At 37.8% G+C, this 22,334-nt stretch overlaps 1 long non-coding RNA gene across 1 annotated transcript in view; it reads right to left on the bottom strand.

Annotated features, from left to right (window-relative positions):
- Positions 1-22,334, bottom strand: part of LOC132531403 (uncharacterized) — a 145,539-nt gene that overhangs the window by 47,586 nt on the left and 75,619 nt on the right. The window contains exon 2 of the long non-coding RNA XR_009544088.1: positions 12,351-12,484. This is a non-coding gene — a long non-coding RNA (uncharacterized LOC132531403). The remainder of the gene's footprint in view (positions 1-12,350; positions 12,485-22,334) is intronic.

Raw genomic sequence — 22,334 nt, forward strand, 5'->3', positions numbered from 1 at the left:
TCCCTACAAGCTTGTTCCTTTCTCCTTTGACACACTCCACAATTCCTTGAGCATCCCTCACTTTCTGGTCCAGGATGTTCATGTGTGCTATCTTTTAAAGGACTGTGTCAGACTTCTTCTAGTTACCCTATGTGTACCTTCTCTTTATTGCTCTCTCGTCTCATCTTGCTACTTATGGACACTTTGGAAACACAATCCACCCCCTGGAGTGGTCTCTCTCTCAATGCTTGAGGTTAAGCATGTGAAATGACTAGTTCCATAATCATGTGCTTTCTGTTCTGTATGCACCCTAAAAATATGAATGTCAGCATTTAGACAGTTCCTTAAATTTCTAATTTGCGTCCTTGCCTCTACAAACCGCTGGCCCCTGGCCCCCCATGGCAGATATAGTGCTATTTGGCTCAGAAATTAATCCTTACAAGTTAGTTAAAAGGCCTGTGGAGGAGACTGTACCTTCACGAGGAATAAACTGAGCAGGGTAAGCTTTAACTAGGGTAAAATCAGAGGGCCAGGAAAAGGGTCCCAAGGGTCCTACCCACCAGTGACTGATTTAATGGAAATGAGAAAAGTATATCCTGATGCATAATACCAACCAATAATAGCTATGTGACTTTGGGCAAGTCATTAGCCATATCTGATTTTCAGTTTCTTCATCTGCAAAAAAGTGGAAAATGGGACACTTAATCCATCAAATTTGAAGAGGTTTTTAATACACTGTAACTCTAAAGATAAATAATGTCTTGCCAAAATACATCCTCAATTTACTGAGTTCATTTTGATATTCATTTTGTCAAGTTAAATGTACTACACAAACATTGGATAGGGTTGTCTCAAAAAATGTACAACAAAATGGTAAATCCATCAACTATCTTTATATTGCAAAACTTGCTTAGATTTCTTTATATGACACAGGGGATTGTTGCAATGATACATATCATACTCAATGTAGTGTAGATATTTAGTGTGAAACTATATCAGCAACTCTTCAAGTATTCAGACCTCAGTGCTCTCAAGGCTGAGGCCAGAACGGAAACTCAGTATCACTATTCCCCTGACAATTTTTCTGCTTCCTCTATGTTCATCTAGAAATAATGTTTCCACCAAGAGAGGAGTTGATTGGAATTGGGTTTTCACAGGCCAACCTAAAGGAAACTTATTGAATAGAATTCAATCCCAGATGCCTCAGAGGCTGACACCGTCCACCTTGCCTAGAACAGAAGTCACCTTTGCAGTACACTTTGGCTAGAATGGAAGGGGTAGTTTTACTGAGTCATTGTGGCAGGTCATGTAACCTAAGGAGAAACAAACATCTTTGGTTCACTTTCCTCACAGGGAAATGGAGCACAAATGGAGCAATGTGGAGTGTAAAAAAAAAATATGGTATTGCTCCATATTGGTTCATAAGCACAGAAAAGTGTTTCCCAGAAGACAAACAGACAGAATCCACTATCCTGCCAAGTTCCTTGGCTCTGGTTTGTGCCTTATTTTAATAATCTCCTCTCTCACAACTCCCTCCTTGAAATTGAAATAACTTTGCTTTTGGATATTGTGCCATCATGTTAATTGATAATGAAATGTTGATAACATAGCAATGGGAGGATCAATAACAAATGAATTGTACCATGCCTGATAAATATTTACTGCTGGTGAAACCAACTAGTTCAATGTATGCCACATAGCAGATGCTCAAGAGATGCTGGATTCTTTTATCTCCTTGAACACATCTAGTTTTACATATGTGCCTTGCCTAAGATGATGTTTTCCAAATTCTGGAAAAGTCAAATCACAGGATCAATTTTATCATGACGTAGTATGATTAATCATGTTATGTGAGTTAATTCTGAACGTTATTTTCCACAAACTACTTAGTGCAAAGTGCTGTTGACAATCCCATTAAATCATATAAAGATTCACTAACAGTGCATTCAAGGATTCATGCTATCTGACCTCAATTCTGAAACAGAAATAAAACTCAACTCTAATTTGTTTGCTACATATGCCAAGCTGATAAGAATAATGACCCAAAGAAAGTATCCAAGGCAAGCACTGTGCCGACAGCAAAGTTCCAGGGTAACATGCGTCCTTGTGTCTAGATCAGTATCCAGCCACAAAGAGCCGTGCACTAACTATGCAGGCTAATAAACTATTCACTTTTTACCTCAAATAACATTAATCTCAAACTTTTTATCTACTCCTTCTGAGGATAGCATTGCAAAATAGCGTGCCTTCAATAAGATGTCTCATTTAAGATACCAGAACACATTTTGATAAAACTTTAGTAATTAACTTACTTATACTAATTACAGTATGTGGGTGGTAAAAAGTAATAACATTCACATTTTTGAAAAAAAATTCCCAGAAATAAACCTGCTACTTAAGCACACAGTCCTCAACTTTATGATATTCTCTCACTAGTCAAAATAAATATACATATGAAAGTGCTAAAATCTTCATTTGTAGTGACATACGAGGGAATGTGACATAAAATATAATGAATGATTTGTCAGCATTAGACTTAAATCTGTCTACTAACGCTGACGCAAAGAGCTAACTCTTTTTCATAATCTGTAGGTCAAAGCCCATAATAGTTAAAGTCAAAACAATGTATCGAAGTAAAATTAAAAGAATCTAAGTTCCGTCGGGTTTATTACCATTATATTCAAGACTTCATAGTACAAAAAATAACATCTTTGTGAAAGCGAATCAAATTATACTTTTGTTCTATTACCAGCCCTGTTTTAAGGTTTCTCATCTTATAGCTAATTCACTTCAACTGATTTTTATGCAAAAAAGTGTATCTTTAGATTTTCCCATCAAACTGCATTGAGACTTCATACTGGGAAAATGATTATCAAAATATTTTATATATATATATCTTTTTTTTTTTTGAAGTATAACCTAAGTTGGCTAATTTTGATACAGTTGTTAACGGTAACTAATGTGTTTCGTCTGTGTTTACCATTCTGCCATTTAAATGAAGAAAGCATATGCTTGCTTTCATTAGGAAAGTTGGCAGGAATATAATTTTTATGGTCTCACCCAAGGTTTATGAGACTGTGAGTCTCATAAATCTAGTCACTTAGCAGCGGTCATCCGAGTATTTCCCTAATGAGCAGCAGACTGGGGATGTTTAGGGAAGAGTCTAGATCTGAGAAAAAAGACTAGACAACAGGATTTGGAAACACAGGCTGGGGGTTGGGTAAAGTTTCTATTAAACAAACAAACAATGCAAATCCCAATAAAGCTATTGAGCAGAGCCACCTAATAGACATTTCACAATGATGTTTCTGTGTTTGTCCTGCCCAAGACAATGGCCACATCCCTGTGGTAATTGACTACTTGAATTGTGGCTAAATTAATTGTAATTTTAATGTAAATTGCCATGTGTAGCTAGTGGCTACCATATTCACCAGGACAGCTCTAGAGACATCAGATCTAGGATTCAATTGGCAGGATGGAGTCTCAGGAAGTAGTGCCAGACCACAGATGAGGTTGGGTTAGTCCATCGCAGGACCACTAGGAGTGTGTTGTAATTTTCAGCAATACATACGTGTTTACTCATAATAGTCTTATTTCATACCTAGATTGTTCTGGAAACTTGGAATGAGCTAAGACTTTAGGGACACCACTGCATGAGTTTTGGGGAGGTCTGGGAAGTGGAGAGAAAGGTGGAACGCTAGCTTCAGTTACACTAGATTGTGAGCTCCCTGAAGTCACAAACTTTGGTTTTGTTGTTTTTCACTTTGTATCACCAGCAACTAGAAAGTAGGCATTTAATGGATATTTGTTTCAATAATGAATGAAAGGGCATGGTGTCTCATATTCCCTGCATCAATGATTCCATAGGATTTGGGGCATCTGTGGGGACTTTGTTGGCCCATAAAAAACTCAGGTGACCAAAGCAGGCATCAGTTTCCCCTTTGGGTAAATTTATTCCTGGTTATTATGGCATTTTACTATTATTATTACTGGAAGAAAGAACAATCACTGCTATTGCCATTTGCGGGGGGGGGGGGGGCGGAGATTTGACAATCTTGACAAGATTAGTGAAGGAGGAACTTCAAACAGGGCTTGCTTTGAAGGAATGATGTGCTCCCTTACCTACTTCACAGAGGTGTTGTGAGAATTTATAAATATTTGGCCATTAAATGCCCATAAAAATGCCCGTTAAATGACCCTAGAATGTGTCCCAGAACCTGCTTCTTTGAATGTTTAGTGGATGAAGTGCTGTCAGCAAAAAAGGAGACACTCACTAAGGAAAGGGCATCTGTACTTTATTTTTAATGCTTGTTTTTCTTTTACTGACTGTGAAAACAGTGGATGCTTACTAAAAATAAAAATATTTAAAAGCGGAAGAGTTTAATGAAAATAACTTTAAATCATTTTATATATATATATACATATATATATAAAATTATATATAGCTGTCCATAATATATGTTGCCTTATCTCCATGTCTACACATACTCAGGTACACACTCATGTGCACTTTGAATATTTTGAGCTATTTTATACAAGGATTTTTATGAGTGTTTAAATGTGTGTCTATTAAATAAAAGTGATTAACAGTTTTGTGTTCTACTTTTTCACCTATTATGATGATGGGGGATGGTCTCCTACATGATTTTCAATTGGTGCCTATCAGTCCCTCATGCAGATATTCTGCATTTTAAAGTTCTCTATTGTTGAAAACTTGGATTATTTTCATTTTTTTATGCTATGATAAATTTTGATGCAGTCATCATTTTGTATAAACACTTGCCTGCCCCTCTCCCTCTCTCTCCCTCTCCCTCCCTCTCCCTCTCTTAAAAATTTGATAGATAACTAAAAGTGATACTGTTGGAGCAAAGGGTAAATCTCCATTAAGGATTTTGGTAAATTAAAAAAAAAGAATTCATAGTAAGGTTACCCAAATTTACACTCCCATTAGGATTGTATAAAACTGCTCATAAAATTCATTCTCTCTAGTACTGAAATAAATTTTAAAAATCTATTTCAATGTGGTGAGTGAAAAATCAATATTACTTTCATTTGCATCTCTGATTTCTTGCAGAGCTGCTATTTTCAATGCATTTTCTGGCCTTTGTAAATTGTTCGTATCGAATGGTCACTTCTATATCGAAGCATTTTAAAAAATGGTTTCTTAATGACATTTTACAAGGTGAAAATACATGCTGTAATAATGTCTCAGTTTGTCATTTGCTTCATAAATTTATTTTTGTTCTGCCTTTTAAATTGTGTACTATGCATACAATACAATTATTTTTGTTTATATGATGTTATCCATGGATTTATTTTAATTTTTATCTTTAAAACTAAATTAATTTTAATTATACAAACAAAATTGATTTTCCTCATTGTAAGATACTGAAAAACAAAAATAAAGCAGAAACCCACCTCCCACTCTCATCCCCCAAATCTTTTTATCAGCTATCGTGTATCACTGCAGATGTGACCTATATATTAATTATATATGTATATATATAGAAAGGATATTTCCTGATTTTACATGAAAAGAAAACTGGAATCATGTATTTATGTTGCATTTTATGTTTTTACTAAACTACGTGTCTTAGATATCTTTTGGCTAATTTATACTCGGAAAAATCTATCTTCCAAACACATGCACACACAAACATGCACATATGAGTAGGTTTAGTATATTTTTGGAAGAATATCTTTATCTCTACCAGTTCTTTAAACGTATTGAATACATACTGATGAACTGTATAAGGAAAAAAAAAAAAAAAACTACTTCATCATTCTCATATATTTATTCTCCCAACACCATATCTTGAATAATTAATTGATTTCCCATTGGTGTATGTTGCTTTCTTTATCATAATTAGATTCTAATAAATTCTGTAGTGTAGTTTAAGGCCAACTAGTCCATTCAATTAACATGTGTTTTGATCCTTACATCAATTCAACTATCTCTTGGTGGTTGTAATTTTATAGTTACATATCCTTTAAAAACTGGATAATTTCTTACCACTCACTGTGACTTTCTGTTTCAACATCATCTGTGCTTTCTTCCAATCAAACCTGCAAATGACCTTTACAAGCCTCCCGTTTCCTTGCCGGAAAGAACAAAGCAATCTAATTTAAATCTTGATTTTGATTATCTTAAAACTATATATTGATTTAGGGAGATACAACACTATTACAATGTTTGATATTTCCATCTAGAAAAATGATATATATCATCATGCTTTATATGCATAGTAGTTTTGAGTTTTTTGTTTAATTTTTCTAGTTTTTCACATTTCTTATCAAGGTGTTCCATTTGGTCTATGTTTTGTTGCTATCATAAATGTCTTATTTTCCCATTCCATCTTTCAATTTGTTACTGCCAGTGCATCGGGAAGGTTTTGATTCACTTTATATTATCTTGAATCATATTTCAGTTAATTATCTTATGTTTCCACAGAAGCAACGCATAAATATTGATACTTTGTCCTCATTACCAATAACAGCAGATTTTATTTGTTTCATGTCTCCTTATCTTGGTCAGTGTTTTAAAGCAACGTGAAATAGCAGTGGGGACAGTAGGCAATTTTGTCATAATCTACATTTAATTAAAAATGCTTTTTCCAGTAACCATAACATTAGCTTTAATGACTGAGAATTCACATTATGTTAGTTTAGAAGTCATGTTGAAGAAATACGTTTATCCATGATTATTTTTTAATAAGTAATTTCCTAATATCAATAAGGAAACAAATCCTACTTTCATAATTCTTCTACTAATATACTATTTTTCATTAATTTATTTAGGATCTTTGCACTGCATTCATAAATTTTATTGGTCTACAATTATGAGTTATACTAATTACGGTTTGCTTCTCAGGGCAATATTTGCACCATAAAATAATTTGATAAACTTTTTATATTTTTCTAAGTGATGAAATATTTGACATGATATTGAAATTTTAAAATTAATGATCTAAAATAAATCTTTAATAAATCTATCAGACCCTAGTAAGCCTTGATTATTTTTTCATTCTTTCCAATAGGTGTTAGACATTTTTTGTTTTCTAAGATTTCTTGAATCACTTTTCATCAGTTAAAAATAACCTGTGAATATCTTTTTCATTAAGGTTTTCAAATTTGTTGAAATAAATTTTTACATAAAATTTTCTTACACTTTCTAATGACCACTCTGTTGAAATAGCCCTTTCATTCTAATAATATATATTTGTGGTTTTGTCCTTTCCTTTTCTAAATTAAAACAGCAATCTATTTGTCTATTTAATTCATTATGTTCTTAATACTCCACAGAGTAACTTCTTCAATTTATTTTTCAAATGTATCCAATCAACTATTTTTTATATTTTTTATTCTTCTGCTGCTCTTGGGCTTGTTGTGTTATTTTATAGAAGTTGAAAGCTTAGCTTAATATTTGTTAATGAATAATGAGAGCATTTAGGGCTGTACATTTGCCTCTGAGCATAATTTTGTATACATTCTACAAATTTCGATTAAAAGAATTTTATGGTTGCTGCATAAAAACTGAAGGGTTTTCCCCCTCATTTATTTATTTACAAGATTCTGATTTTTTTCCTAATTTGTTTTGTTCAAGAAACATATTTTTACTTTCAAGTAATGTGCTTCAGTGGCTTTGATGTTGGAGCATCTTGTATGTATATTTTCACATATTTGTAATATTTCAATTTGTGGTCCAAGATGTAATTTTTAAAGTAAATATTTCATCAGTTCTTAAAAGTATAAAGTATATACTCTGTGTTTGTAGGGTACATATTTCTGTACAAGTAATTTTAATTGTATATTATTAATGACTATGTTCTGTGTTTAAGGATGCAAAGTTGAAAATATTTTTCTAGTTTTTATAAATAAATTTCTTTCAAAACTACTTATCCATGAAAAAGCTGAATGTTTCTATCAGTTTAGCTTTGCATTCATAATAGGCTTTATTTTATATATTTAAGAAAAAAATTATTTCATACGTATAGATTTATCTTCATTATGGGATTATCCAGTGTAATCTGAAGGTTAAAAATGCATTCATAAATTTGGTCTTATTTCTGTCATATTGTTTCTGAATTTAAGAAACATTATACTTGTGCTGTGTCCTTATTTCTCTTGCCACATATACTAAATTACTAATTTTAAAAATTTCTAGTGATTATGAAACATTTAAAAATAGAACTATAAAGATAATTTTATTTGTAAGAAGTCATTTCTAATATTAATTTCTAAAATTACAAAGGTCATGAATAGAATATTGCCTTTTGTATTTACCATTTCAGGTAAGTCACCTTAGCTTTTATTATTTCATTTTGAGGTGTTAGATGTAGATTACTGTTCATAAATGATGTGTATACCATTTAACTTTTAAGAATAAGTTTAATATTTGAATTTCACTTTGTTACCAAAATTTAAATAATTATAGTTGTTTTATCTGTTTCTAATACTCAACCAGGCTTTTGATATCATCACTATCCTAAGTTATTACTTTTCAATTTTGTTGTTATTGGTTGGGATATTAATATTTTTTAGTTGAAAACATGGAATTCTAGTACCTTTCTTTGCATATGTAAGATGGCTATTTATTCAGTACACATTTATTTAATTGAAGCCTTTGTCCTTAAATTTCTATGGATATTGCTCCAGGGATTTTTGTTTGTCTGTGGAATGTTGGTTTGTTTGTCTGTTTTGGCATTTTACTTTGGACAGTAGAAATCTGGAGACCAGCTTGGATTTTATTTAGTGAAGCTATCCTTGTTCACACCTACATTTTTATTTAATAGATCTTTATTGGAGTTAAATTGCTTCACAATACTGTGTTAGTTTTTGTTGTACACCAGAGTGAATCAGCCATATGCATACATGTGTCCCCATATCCCCTCCCTCTTGAGCTCCCTCCCACCCTCCCTATCCCACCCCTCTAGGTCATCACAAAGCACCGAGCTGATCTCCCCCCTGCTATGCTGCTGCTTCCCACCAGCTAACTATTTTACATTCTACACCTCGATTTTTTTTAACAGGTTTTATTACAAATAGGAGGATGTCCTTTTTACCTAGACCAAACTGACCCTTCCATTTAGGTACATTTTAATCTACTGTTCACCTCTATATTTCTGTCTTCATTTTTTTCTCTGTACCTATTTTTATAGGTTGGGCCTCACCTCTTCTATTCTATATGTAATATATTCTTTTCTAGCCATATTCTATTTTTCTTTTGAATTAGCAAAAAGCCTTTCAATTGCATCTTATGGATGATTCCATTTCCTGTAGGGTCACTTCTCATGATTAATACCCCTGATTTCTACTATCAACCTTCCTTTAGAGCAGAGTTTCTCAATCCCAGCACTGTGTGCATTTGAGCCAGATGATTCTTGGTTTGACGGAGTGCCCTGTGTAGTGTATAGCAGCATATATAATATATTGTATAATATTTAGCAGCATCCTAACCTCTGCCCACTAAATGCCAGTAGTATCCCTCAAGTCGTGACTATCGGAACTGTCCCCAGACATTGCCAAATACTTCCTAGGGGCTGAAGGGGTGCAAAACCACCCCTTCTAAAGAACTACGTCTTTAGAGTTTAAAGTATTTTTGTATCTTGCCTTCTGTTTGTATCAGTCATCACCTAAATCTTTGCTTTCTCTATTACTCCTCTTTTTGTTTTATTGATCCAGTAACTCTGTAGCTACCTGTTCATGTTTTCTGCATAGCCAGTATTTCTGTGGTGGACTTTTCTTAGGCTCCAGTGTCTGTGTCGTTCCACAGTGTGGCAAGGAGACATGTTCAATCTTAATTGACATGTTCAAAACTTAATTCTTAAGTTATGTACTATATTCAAGAGAGCAACTGTAGCACCAAGTACTTCAAGATTTTTCCCAGGAACGACTCCTCCTTTGTGCTGTTATTAAGGAGAAACAGGACAATGCATGTCAAGCAGCACATGTTCCACTTTTCAGACCACGATCCTCCTGCAGTACCCTCAGTCTACGGCAAATTATATAATCCCTAACCCCTCCCTCTCCCTCTACCCTTCTTCTCTCTTTTCCTCTGTCTCATCTTTCCTCCTCCCTTGTGTGTGTACGTGATGGTGGCAGGAAGCACAACAATAGCTTGATAGATGCTAAGTAAGAACAGCTATTGAGTACTTAATGTATGTGGACTCTTAGGCTAATTGTGCTATGTACACCACCTCGAATAAGCATCACAACTCTTGGAAGTAGGTACTGTTATTATTCCCATTTTACAGATGAGAAAATTAATACTTAGACTTAGTAAAGTGCCTAAACTAGTAAGTCATGGAACTAGGGTTTAACTCAGGTTTTGCTGACCCCAGATACTGGTCACCACTTTACTCTACACAATGATTTCTTAAGGCCCAGGAAATAGTCACCACGATGTGGGGGTGAGGAGTAGCTGCTTAGTTTTCTACTTAAATAGTCTTCTCTGACCTTGAGCAAGGGATAGACAACATAATGAATCAAATGCTTTTCTTACCACTTTCCTGGATGGAAAATGTTTTAGTTCAGGGGGCAGACCACACATAAAACATGACCTGTTTCCCAGGTCAAATGTATTAGTTTCATCATTAGTGATTCTTACTGACATGTTCTGGCCTGAGTTCACTTTTGTTCTCAAACTTCAGGGGCTTATAAGTTTATCCTAAATTATATAATTTTGTTGATATTTTTATGGGATCTTGGAAGACACTATTAATCATTGATAGCATGCATGTTAAAATTTTTACTAGAAATCTAACATTTAAAAGTTTTTTAAGATTAATCTTTTTGAGCACTAATGGAAATATTAGTGGTCCATGAAATAAATGCATGTATTACATTTATGTATTGAATTGATAAAATTAATTTTTATTGAATTAAACCTGTTATATTTTAATAAAATATATGTTTTTTTGTTTTTTTTTTTTTTAAAAGGGCCTAGAATAATGTGGGAATACTTCTCAAAAATCTGGTTGGGAAATTCTGGTTTTTAAGACTTTTACATTGTCATGGGGCAGCCCTTATATCCTACCTTGCCTCAAGAGTTATAAATACACATGGGAAACTGAATGAAGATTTTCAGCCTCTCATCCTCTGACTGACAGTTTTATTTGAAAATGTCTCTTTTCTTATTTTTAACAAGATACTCAACTTGCAGAAATAATTCTTCAAGTTTGTATCCATGCAATAGACTTACATTCTTTCCAGAGAATAAAATATTTCACAGAACAGTCACAGAGGAAGCTCCTGAGCTGTAGTGGTATGAAGGATCGGTTGAATCTCAATCCTGGGAGGCCAGTTTTACATTCTATGGCACAGGGTTAAAGCCAGGGAATATCTCTGCACCTGAGCTACCTACCAGGATAGATATCACATCAGAAATTCAAATGGGGCCCCAGTCTCCTTATACCCAGAAATTGTGTTCAATTCCGTTTAGTCTCCAGGATATCCAATGCCCATGTCCTCTTTTTCATGGTTTATGAAAACTTGATTTTGTTTGGGATAGCAATATGACCAGTCCAGGTTATAAATTAAAATGTCTAAGTTGGTCTTAAATGGACACACAGCACATTTCCGGCCAATGAGACCTCTGGAAAAGTCACTGGGAGCCATTTCTGGTAAAATGCTTCTTTTCTGATCTTGATAGGGAACAGGCTCTGAATAAAGTTCTGTGCCCTTATTCCCTCCCCCTCTTCCCATGAGGTCCAGTGCTTGTGCAGCTACCTTGTGTCTATGAGGCAAAAAATATGAGGACGAGAGCCATCACTGAGGATGATAGAGTGGGAGGATGGTAGCAGCCTTGGTTTCTACCCTGAGCAGCTAAGCAAACACCAGCATCTCAACCCTCAAATCTCCTGTTATGTGAGAATAACAAACCCCTGTGTTCAAGTCTTGTCACGCAGATTTGTGTTACTTGCAACAAAATAAATTCCTAATTTGTGGAGTTCCAAAGATTTCTTTTCTGTCTGACTTTTGAAATTTAGGAGTGACCTCTACATACAAAAGTGGAGTATTAAGAAAGAAGGAAATTTGAAGAGAGTTGTAGTTATTTCACAGGATAAATCATCTATGGAAAGTTTATGAGAAAAGCTTCCCCTTCCTCACCATCACAATCAACAGTCTCTATAATGTACAGTTGGTTCTCATTATTCACAATAGCTATAAAGTTCCCTAGGAAGATGGAATTAGTGAATAGTGAGCTAGTGCCCCTAGAGGAAACAGATAGTGGAGAGAGAGAGGGAGAGAGAGAGAAAGAGAGACATCCCATAGATTATAATCCTGTATCTTAAACTCATTCAAGTAGATTCTCATCTCTTTACTTTACAAAAAAGTAAATCAGGAAATCAGGTTCAGAAGTTTTAACTGACTTGCCTGAAGCTGCTCCAGTAGCAGGTGCCAGAATTGGATTCAAACCCCATACCACTGTCCCCAGAGTTGAAGCTTCTTACACCACACTGCACTGCCCTGGTCTTCTCCATCCGTGGTCATCTCTCTCTGAGAGCTGAAACAAGAAGGCAAAGTGTCCCCTTGGTGGATCTCAGCTAGGACCATGGGGGAAGGGAGCCAAGGGTCTCAGATTTTTTGCTGTTCTACACATTTCTGAAAATCACTGCAAACCATGAGCACTGATGTTGGGGTCACAAATGAATTTTAGAGGAGCTGCGGACACAGAATGTCCGAATAAGGGGAGTCCGCTGTAATTGTAGCTTTGTTCTTTTCTTTAAAAAAAGAAAAGAACACTTGACCACTACTTTTTTTTTTAATATATTTATTTATTTATTTATTTTGGGCTGCGTTGGGTCTTAGTTGCTGCACGCGGGCTTTCTCTAGTTGCAGCGAGAGGGGCCTACTCTTCGTTGTGGTGTGCAGGCTCTAGGCGCATGGGCTTCAGTAGTTGTGGCTCGTGGGCTCTAGAGCGCAGGCTCAGTAGTTGCAATGCACAGGCTTAGCTGCTCTGCGGCATGTGGGATCTTCCCGGACCAGGGATCAAACCCGTGTCCCCTGCATTGTCAGGCGGATTCTTAACCACTGCGCCGCCAGGGAAGTCCCAGTTTTGTTCTTTTCTTAGTAAAATGCATCTTATTATACTAAATATCTCTGCTGACAACTTTGCTATCAACGTGTAAGCTGACTTCCAATCTCTGCTTCTCTTCAGGAATGATTTCTTGCATTTTCGTTTAGCTTAGGTGCACGGACATAAGACTACAGATGCTCATACATGTACACACATAGAGCCACGTAATACCCATATGATATCGTGTTCTCCAATGAATATAAGCACCATTCAGTTATTCGTTGGCCCAATACACAAAGCAGCAAGCATGTGGAACAGTCAGTATCTTCTATACTAAAGTGTAGTAAAAATCAAGCATCCTAGTAGTTGTCTAGGACTGAAGTTGGGGGGTAAATAGGGAATAATTGTAAATGGACGTGAGGTTTCTCTTTGGGGTGATGGAAATGTTCTAAAATTAGATTCTAGTGATGGTTGCACCGCTCTGTAAATATATTAAACCTTATTGAATTGTACATTTTCAATGGGAGGATTATAAGCTATGTAAATTACACCTCAATAACTCTGCTAATAAAAACAAAGTGATACATCAGCTACACGTGCACGGGCCTGCAGAACAATGGGGGACATATCGCCTCTGCTCAGGAATTTACACTCGCAGAGGATTTTCTATGTAGAGTTGCCACATTCTTGTGCAGCTTTATTATTCACCTGTCACAAGAAAGCTGCAAAACTCCATGTGCTGGCATGAGTTGGGAATGTCTATTAACCTGTCAGCAAGTGAAAAGGGTGAAGGGTTCTCATCTTTGCAGATGAATTGGAACAGGTGCAGAGTGTCTCCAAGATCGCTAATTAAAACTACTCAGGACTTGTATTTATTTCACATGGAAAAGAGTTTTACACGTGTTTGAAAACTGTACGGAAATATAGCTTTTTAAAAATTTGACTATAGAGTCAAGCTTTACTTCGGCTTTATGTCATTTCATGAATGGAAGCTTTGCTAGGGCATTTCTCACGTTTGGATTAATATACTGGTATGTTTTAGATTCCACATACCCATAGAGCAAATTGATGCTGTATTTATTAGCAAGGGGATTTGAGTTAGTTTGGGCATGAATATATGCTTTCAATTTATAGCAATTGTACTTGACTCCATGGAATGACACTATCATATTTTTATACATAATCTTTGGAGAGTCTGAGGTGTTTGTCCTTCCAAATTCTGCATATTTCTTTGTGGTTCAAGGAAAGGGAAATAACGTATACAGAGAAAGAAAGGAACAGCTAGATGGGTCTGTATTATACGTTCTTGAAAAAATGTCTGAATCTGAGTATAAGAAAAGCTGTATTTGAAGAACTTATGAAATTTTAAACAAGTCACTAAGCCTATCTGTTCCTTAGATACTTAATCTCTTAAGGCATAGCTCAAATGTCACTTCTTTCACAAAGCTTGTGGAGATCTCTTTAGCTGGAATCAATATTTCCTTCTTCTACCCTCTCATGGAACTGTGCACCTTGGGCACATTAAACAGCATGCAGGAGGGGGTGTGAAGGTTTGGATTCTGAAGTCAGAGTCAGAGTAACTGGGACAAAAGCCCAGTCTTACCACTTACTAGCTGTGTAACCTTGGAGCAGATTCTTTAACTTATTTGTCTACAAAATTAGAGTAATAATGGTACTTAGCTCACCTAGCTTTGTTGTGAGGGTTAAGTGGGAGAAGCCACGTAAAATGTTTGGTTTAGTGTCTGGGAGGAAGTAATAGCTCCATAAACAATGGTTGTTAATACTGTTTACCAGGCAGGCAGTGCAAAATAGTAAAAAGAATGTTGAAAAGGAGAAATGGATGGAGTCTTGACTCTCCCAGTTGCTAGCCTTGTGATCTGGGCAAATCAGTTAACTATTTGAGTCTCAATTCCCTCATCTATCAATATTATGTTACACAACTCAGATAGGGGTGATAAGGATCCAGTGCAGTGGAGTGTGTGAACATGTTTTACAAGTGATAAGGCACTATGTAGTGCCTTAGACATTATCTGGAGGAAACTGGATGTTATAAAAATTGACAGTCAGACCTGGATTTAAATTCTGGGATCACCATTCACTAACTCTGTGGGTTAGTAAATTACTTGTCTGTGTGCATCGGTTTCCTCATATCAGTGAGGACAGAACTGTTATGGTAAGCATTAAATTAAACAACATTTTAGGTACTGGATCTACCTTCGAGTACATAGCAAAAATCGAATTGCACAATTTCATTCCTTAACCCATTTGTTCTGTTATTTGTACAAATGTCCACGTGATCTTTTAGATTCAGAAACTACATGGTGCTCTGTTTTGTACATTCCCAAGCCTCTTGAATGAACCCACACAGTATAAGAACCGTTCAGCCAAGTTTCAAGTTGCTGGACAAATACTGTGCTTTGACTCACCTTCCAGGATTTAGACAGAAAACCAATAGATTCTGGGCTAGGTTTCCCTTGTCAAACTAAAGGTTTTGTATAGGACTGAAGTGAATCAACAATTACAAAAGGACTTTGACAACTTCCAAGTCCTTTAATATAAAGATACTTTATTGTACAAAGGTGGTTACTATGTCAGAATCCTTCACTCCTGCCTGTTATCTGGTTGGCCCTGCACTTTTCTTTAGCCTGGCCAGCAGCTGGACTCATGTGTGGCATCCTGAATGGAATTCCCTGCATTGTGTGAGTGATGGCAAGTATGAGCTGTTAGCCTCCTTTATCTTGAAGAAAGAAGGCCATCTTGAAGAAGAATCCCGTATCCCAGCGGGCTTGCTTCAGTGTAAGCGCCAGCCTGCCAGCTTTTAGGGGATCTTGAGTTTAAGATTATCAGTCTCTCTCCTTTTTGCTCCTCAGCCCTAGTGGTTGAGAAATAATGGTTGAGAAATAATGAAAGGTATAATACAAGGCTAAGCCCAGACTGAAATAGTTCCTCTCTGGCCAGAAAGACCCTGTCTGGTGCCTATATGCACTTAGCAGTCTTAGGAAACAGTGTGGAATGTAGAAAGGGAGATCAAGAGGCTTGGAACTTGGTTTTGGATAGAGAAATAAGGAAAAAAATGCAAGTCATTTGTCAATCAGAAAAATATATAGTTTTTCAACATAATTTCCACGACACCAGGCAGCAACTGAGAGGTCTTGACTGACGGTGGAATTTCCTGGGCCCAGCACAGAGTAACCACTGGTGGCTCCTATGCGTAGCTCTGTGAAACCGGAGCTCACTTCTGCCCGCCTTTCTGACAGCTGTCCCCGGGTTACTCATCCTTCTAAAGCCTTTATGATGCCAGATCTGCCACTTAGCCACATCCCCAGCCCCCAGCACTCGGCTAAACTTAAAACACAAGACTCACTAAACAGCAGCGGAAACAATTCAGGGACAGTGGCTGTTTGTGCCAATGCCTTGATCCCGGACAGTTTGACCACAGGCTGATGTTCATAGAACTAAACGGTTAAGTAAGGGTCAAAAAGTAAGAAAAGGAAAAAGAAAAGGAAAAAAAAAAGGAAAAGCACAAGAAGAAATGCTATACTTAGTAATACACAAGAGTCATGCAATCAATTCAAGCTCAACTGGTAAATCCACATCTTTCTGGAGGAAGAGCGCTGGACCATTTTCAAAGTTTTGTTTACACATGCCCACAGGAAGCTGTGTTATAATTGTTCCCTGATGTACCTTTTTGAGCAGCTGGTCAGTCCCAGGGAGTTTCAAATGTTAAGCATTAATTTCCCCACCTTCTGGCTCATTCTACTCTGCGTCCTCTACTCTCACTCTCAAGGCAGAAAGAAACTGGGGTCTGAGTTGCACTATGAAAAGACAAAAGGGTTTCTGCAGCTTGCAGCGTATTCTGTCCAGGAAAGCAGCACAGACTTCAGGTGCTCAGGGAAGCCATCTGTAGTTCTTGAGGCGATGAAACTGGGCTGAGAACGCACTGCTTTCTGGCCGCTCTGCTTCCAGCTGGAAAGACCATTGAGGAAGCCAATCTCGCAGCACTTTCTGCAAAATTGCCTCTATCCATCCCATCTGGTGTTTTCTAGTGATGGAGGGTTGCCTGAAACATCCCTGAAACTGAGGAAAGAGCTGCTAGGCTTCCCCGCAGAGAGGCGTGGGGGACTTGTGTTTTCCAGGTGAATCATGAATGCTTGCCTCATGCCTGCCCTGAGCAGGCGGGTGACCTGAGCTTGGAGCCGGAGCAGGGGCTCAGGCACCGGTCTGAGCGGCCGGGGTGGGGAGAGGGACAGGAGAAGCTGAAACACAGGGAGCTGCTTTTGAAACATGCAAACCATACACCAAACTCTCCTTCAGGAAACCACAGCAACTTTTAGCTAAAAACTTGGATGTCATTGGACTGAGATGAAATAGAAATCTCCAAAGTGTACAGAAAAGAAAGCCTAATAATGCCGTGGGGAATGTAGAAAAAGAAATGAAGAGGCGCTGAGGATTGAGAAAGGAAAGGCAGCACGGAAGTGAGGGAGAACCTCATCCTGGACGGTGCTGTCTGGGGAAAAGGGCCTTCATCTCCTTGCCGACCACTATTTATCAAGGCACGTGGGAGAGCAGAGCAGAGGCATGATGTGCTCTTTGTGTGTTTTTTTCATCATTTTTTTTCAGCATGTTCCCATTGAACCAAAGCCTCCGCATGGCACGCTGACAATGTCCTTTACCCTCCTTTTATCCGGCCCGTTCTCCAGACTTGTCATTATTTCTCGGGCCCCACGGGTTGGGTCCCTTTCATCTTTTCTCAGAAATGATCATCTTCAGACCTTTATGTGAAAAGCTATGTGAAAAGTTATGTGAAAAGCTATGACGTAGCGCATAATCCCCAGGCCCTTTCAAATGGACCGCCTTGAAAAATCCTTGTTAACACGAGACAGGGCCCTTCTGGATTAACATTTGTTGTGTATTATTATCACAAGATGAGAAAGAAGGCACCTCCAGGCACACTTACCTGTGAGACCCCGGGGAAAAGAGGAGAGGAGAGATCTTAATGTGAAACTCCCGTACAATCTAGTTTAAGCATTCTTGGAGAATAAATATCCGTTTTTCTTTTTAGTAAATTATTTACATAGAGCCAACTTCTAATAAGGACTTGGGATGTCTTACAAAAAAGACCGTGTTTGACATTAGGCATCAGAATAACAAAAATGGGGGAGGACACAAATTTACCAAAAATCTGAACTATGATAATTACAAAGCATTGCACGTAGCTTCCTGGTGGCCAAAGCAAAAATATTAGAGGATGCTAGTTATTAATAGGAACAAAAGCATAACAGTTAATTAAGGGGGATGAATATTTTTTCTGGAAGTGAGTTCTAAAATATGTTTCAATATATTTAGATACCGTTGGATAGATAAACATGGGAAGTAAACAAAGTCATGGGAATTATTGTGTTTGTGTGTGTATGGCTTTGAGAACTAACATCACTTCAAACTTATTCCTTATATGTTTGTGCATCTACGTAAAGGCTCTTAAAACACAGCGGTGTCCAGCTGGAGCAAACTATATCTCAGGATTAGTACAAGAGATTTTTAAAAACACGCCTGTTCTTCCCATCTCCCAGAAAATTCTGATTCAGGTGTATAAGGGTAAGGGATCAGTTCTCGGGAATATGACTGAAATAAATCTTCCCCTTCTGTCCCTAGTAGAGGATTCTTTTGAACAGCAGAAAGAGTTGGAGAGATGATGGCAACCAGTGGGGACGGCTTTGCTCTTTCTTAAGTTGGGCAGGTGTGTTCTGTGGGACAGAGCTGATTTTAGCTTTCTTGGGATTCTTCCAAATATAACCTATATCCTGGGTTTGCTTTGCCTTATTAAGGTGTGAAATCTGGTTTGCACCTCACTGCCCTGACTGCTAAAAAATGTTTTGTTTTGTTTCCACTGATCTGTACATTGCTAGTTTGACTCAAAATGTTCATTTTTTAAAGAATCAAAGAGTAGAAGAGGTTTCTTCTTTCTTTAGAGGGTCCTTTGAGGTAAGTCTTCTTGGCTTAAGTAGGGGATTTGGTGATGCTCCTCCCCATTCCTGCAGGCTTTCAGGAAAGCTCTGCAAACCTAATCCTGGAACACAGAACCCACGAGCGAAGGTGTGGCAAGAGGCATCCAGGCTAAAATCTAACGATGACTGTCATGTTTTGTTGTTTACCGAAGGCCAAGAATACATACTTTCACCAACATACCCTATGACACCAGTATTATTATCTTCCTTGTTTAACAGATGAGTCAACTAAATTAAGGAGAAGGGAAGTGATGTTCCCATATATCATGCACCAAATAAATAATAAAGTTACACTCTGGACAGAGCCACAGATCACCCCAGCAATGATTAGACTGAACTTGGGCTACCCCATGTACCTTTAAGAATGACGGTCCACTCTGTCCCCTTCAAGATTTCACACCAGATAGAAGCTATTTTGGAAAGCACTTTAAAGCAAGGTCAAGAGCTTTGTCAATTCTGAGCCCACAGTTTAATATCCACACTGGTCATCAAAGAAAGGCAGGGCCCTGTTCATGGATTTCATTTCTCAATTGGAGAGGATCTGTGGTAAAATTATAGGTTTGTTTCTAGAGAAGCACGGACCCCGGAGCCATGCTGTCCATGTTCAAACCCTGCCCTGTCACATATTAGCCGTGTGACTCTGCCCAAGTTATTTAATGATATCTCTATGCCTCGGTTTCCTTTTGGGTTTTATTTTTGTTTATTTATTTATTTTTGGCTGCATCAGGTCTTAGTTGCAGCACGAGGGATCTTCGTTGAGGCATGCAGGATCTTTCGTTGTGGTGCATGGGCTTAGTTGCCCCAAGGCGTGTGGGACCTTAGTTCCCCGACCAGGGATGGAACCTGCATCCCCTGCACTGGAAGGCAGATTCTTTACCACTGGACCACCAGGGAAGTCCCTCAGTTTCCTTTTCTATACAAAGACCCAACTATGGTGCCTACCTTAGAGGTTTCCTGTGGGGATTGAGTATGTTCTTACAGGGATAGTGTTTAGAAAGCTCCCAGCATAGAGTAAGCCCTCAATAGACTAAAGTTATCCCAATTTTTAGTATTTTTTCCATTGGAAGTCATCCATTTGTCACCTTCTTTGGCCAACACGAGTCGTGTTCTTTTTCTCAAGAACATGCATTTTAGGGTGAACCAGTGAGTCCAGTGATACTTGAGGCAACATCAAAGAGAGCCTCCCTCTCAGGGGTCACAACATGAAAACCTGTACCAAGCTACAAAGGAAAACTCTATCATCTTTGTATTCCTCCTCCGAACATTGCTGTGCCGTCTGCCTCATAACTCAGAGCATCTGAATAAAGGACATTTTCTCTCTGGCTCAATCTCTCTCTCTTTCTCTCTCTCTCTCAAACAAACACACAGAATTTCTTAAGACATTTTTAAACTTCCTTATCACAGCCTCCTTTTTTATGTTTCCTAATTTTAAATTTAAAAGACCACCTATGCTGGGAATTGTTCTGTGATGTTGATTTATGAGACTAATGCAAAAAAGGACAGTCTTACCAATGCACATATCTATTTGGCAAGGCAGCAGTGATTTATAAAAAGACAGTCTGGTGACATGCATATAAAAGCAGCTTTCATGTGGCAAGTGTAAAGGCGAAAAGAAAACCCCATACCAGTGGAATGACAAACTCTTTTCGCTATTTTAAGAGGAGTGTAAAATGCCACCTTAGCTTCAGCTCAAAGTCCACACGTGGAGAGCATGCCATCTCAGATGGGGCGCCCAGGGTGAGCTTGGATTAATTGTTCTTGATCTCTGAACTCCGTTTCAGGTTAAGTTGGCCAGTTTTTATCTAATCACTGTTTATGGGTCTGTCATCCATAAAATTTTCTCAAATTCATTGAAGCTCTAACACATTTTGCAGATTTTTTTTTCATCTAGATGGTCCACTGGGGAAACAGTATATAATAACAAGCTTCTTTTATTAATCCTAGAAGAATGTACTTCTCGTCTGTAAGGTGTGTTCTATGAAAACTAGACTTGGGAAATTAGGCAACGCTCATTAGATTTTCTGGACTATTTCCCAACGCTCTAGCCTCGGTCATTAATGGTCTGGTTTTACACTGAAGCTCTTAATTCCTTCTCTCAAGTCAGCTATCGGCTCACTGTAGTCTCCTATTCTTGAGACTCATGTAGTCTACCTCAGACAGGAGTCCAGCCATGTCTCCAGGCCTTTCCCTGACAACGCCCAAGCTGTCAGACAGAATGGCTGCAGCAGCGAACTGATCAAATACTGTGATTCACTGTCTGTGGCGAGTTATTAAGCCCTTTCCATGACTTTAGAACATCACACACATCGAGTGGAAGTTCATTGCACAAATGCTTCCACCTGTCACATCAGTGAAAAGTTCATTCTTCCATTCTCCCCGCCAGTAGCTGTCAAGCTAGGCTTGGTGCTATAGAATGAATGTTTGGGTCCCCCAAAATTCATGTGTTGAGACACTTGGTTATAACCACCAACCCAGCAGCTTATGAACAGGTTATTTCTTGCTCAGGCTACATGTTTGCAGTGGGTCAGTTGAAGCTCTGTTTTCTGTTGTCTTTACTCCTAGGACTGTGTTAATAGAATAACCTCCAACTATAATGAAAACTCAAAGAAGCAAGAGTAAGGAGGTCACTGAATCCTCCTAAACCTGGTAAGATGTGTCTGTGTAGTGGGCTGACTGGAAACCTATTGTGCCATGAACATAAACACTGGAAATGCCTAGAAATGTCTAGAAAGAAGGAGGTAAGCTGTAGTACCTGTCTACCACACATCATCATTAGGTCAACAGGTCAAGAATTTTTGCAGAGCAGGAAAGAAAGAATGACTGGTTTAAACTGTTAGACCCTCGGAGGATCTTCCCAGAATAGCTTTTGTAGAGGGAAGTAGGCATTAATAAAATCAGAGCCTGTGTGCTGCTTGAAGTCCACTCTTCCCCAGCCTAAGGGTCTGCAAAGTATAGGATAACCTCCCTCTTGAGCAGGAAACCACCCTACATGGTAAGGGAGAGATATGACTGGTTGAAGGGCTGATTAAGGGAAAATGTTTTGCCGTGAAGAGAAGCAGTAGACATTTCCACATAGAATGGAAATGTAATTTCTTTCCTAAAAAAGGAAAGCAGCAGCTAAGACTGAGGGAATGTGGATTGCAGAGAGAGAAGTGTAGCAAACGCTAAGAAATGGCAAAGTAAAGGAAATTGAGAAGTTAAAATCGAGGAAAGAGAAGCGAATATCAGTCAGGGTAAGAGCAGCAGACAGAACAAAGCCTGGAGAAGAACTGGCATATGGTAAGAAACCAAGATGAAGGAGGATCTATTTTTTTACTCACAGAGCTTAGTAG

This window comes from Lagenorhynchus albirostris, chromosome 13 (assembly GCF_949774975.1).
Source record: "Lagenorhynchus albirostris chromosome 13, mLagAlb1.1, whole genome shotgun sequence".
Lineage (NCBI taxonomy): Eukaryota > Metazoa > Chordata > Mammalia > Artiodactyla > Delphinidae > Lagenorhynchus > Lagenorhynchus albirostris.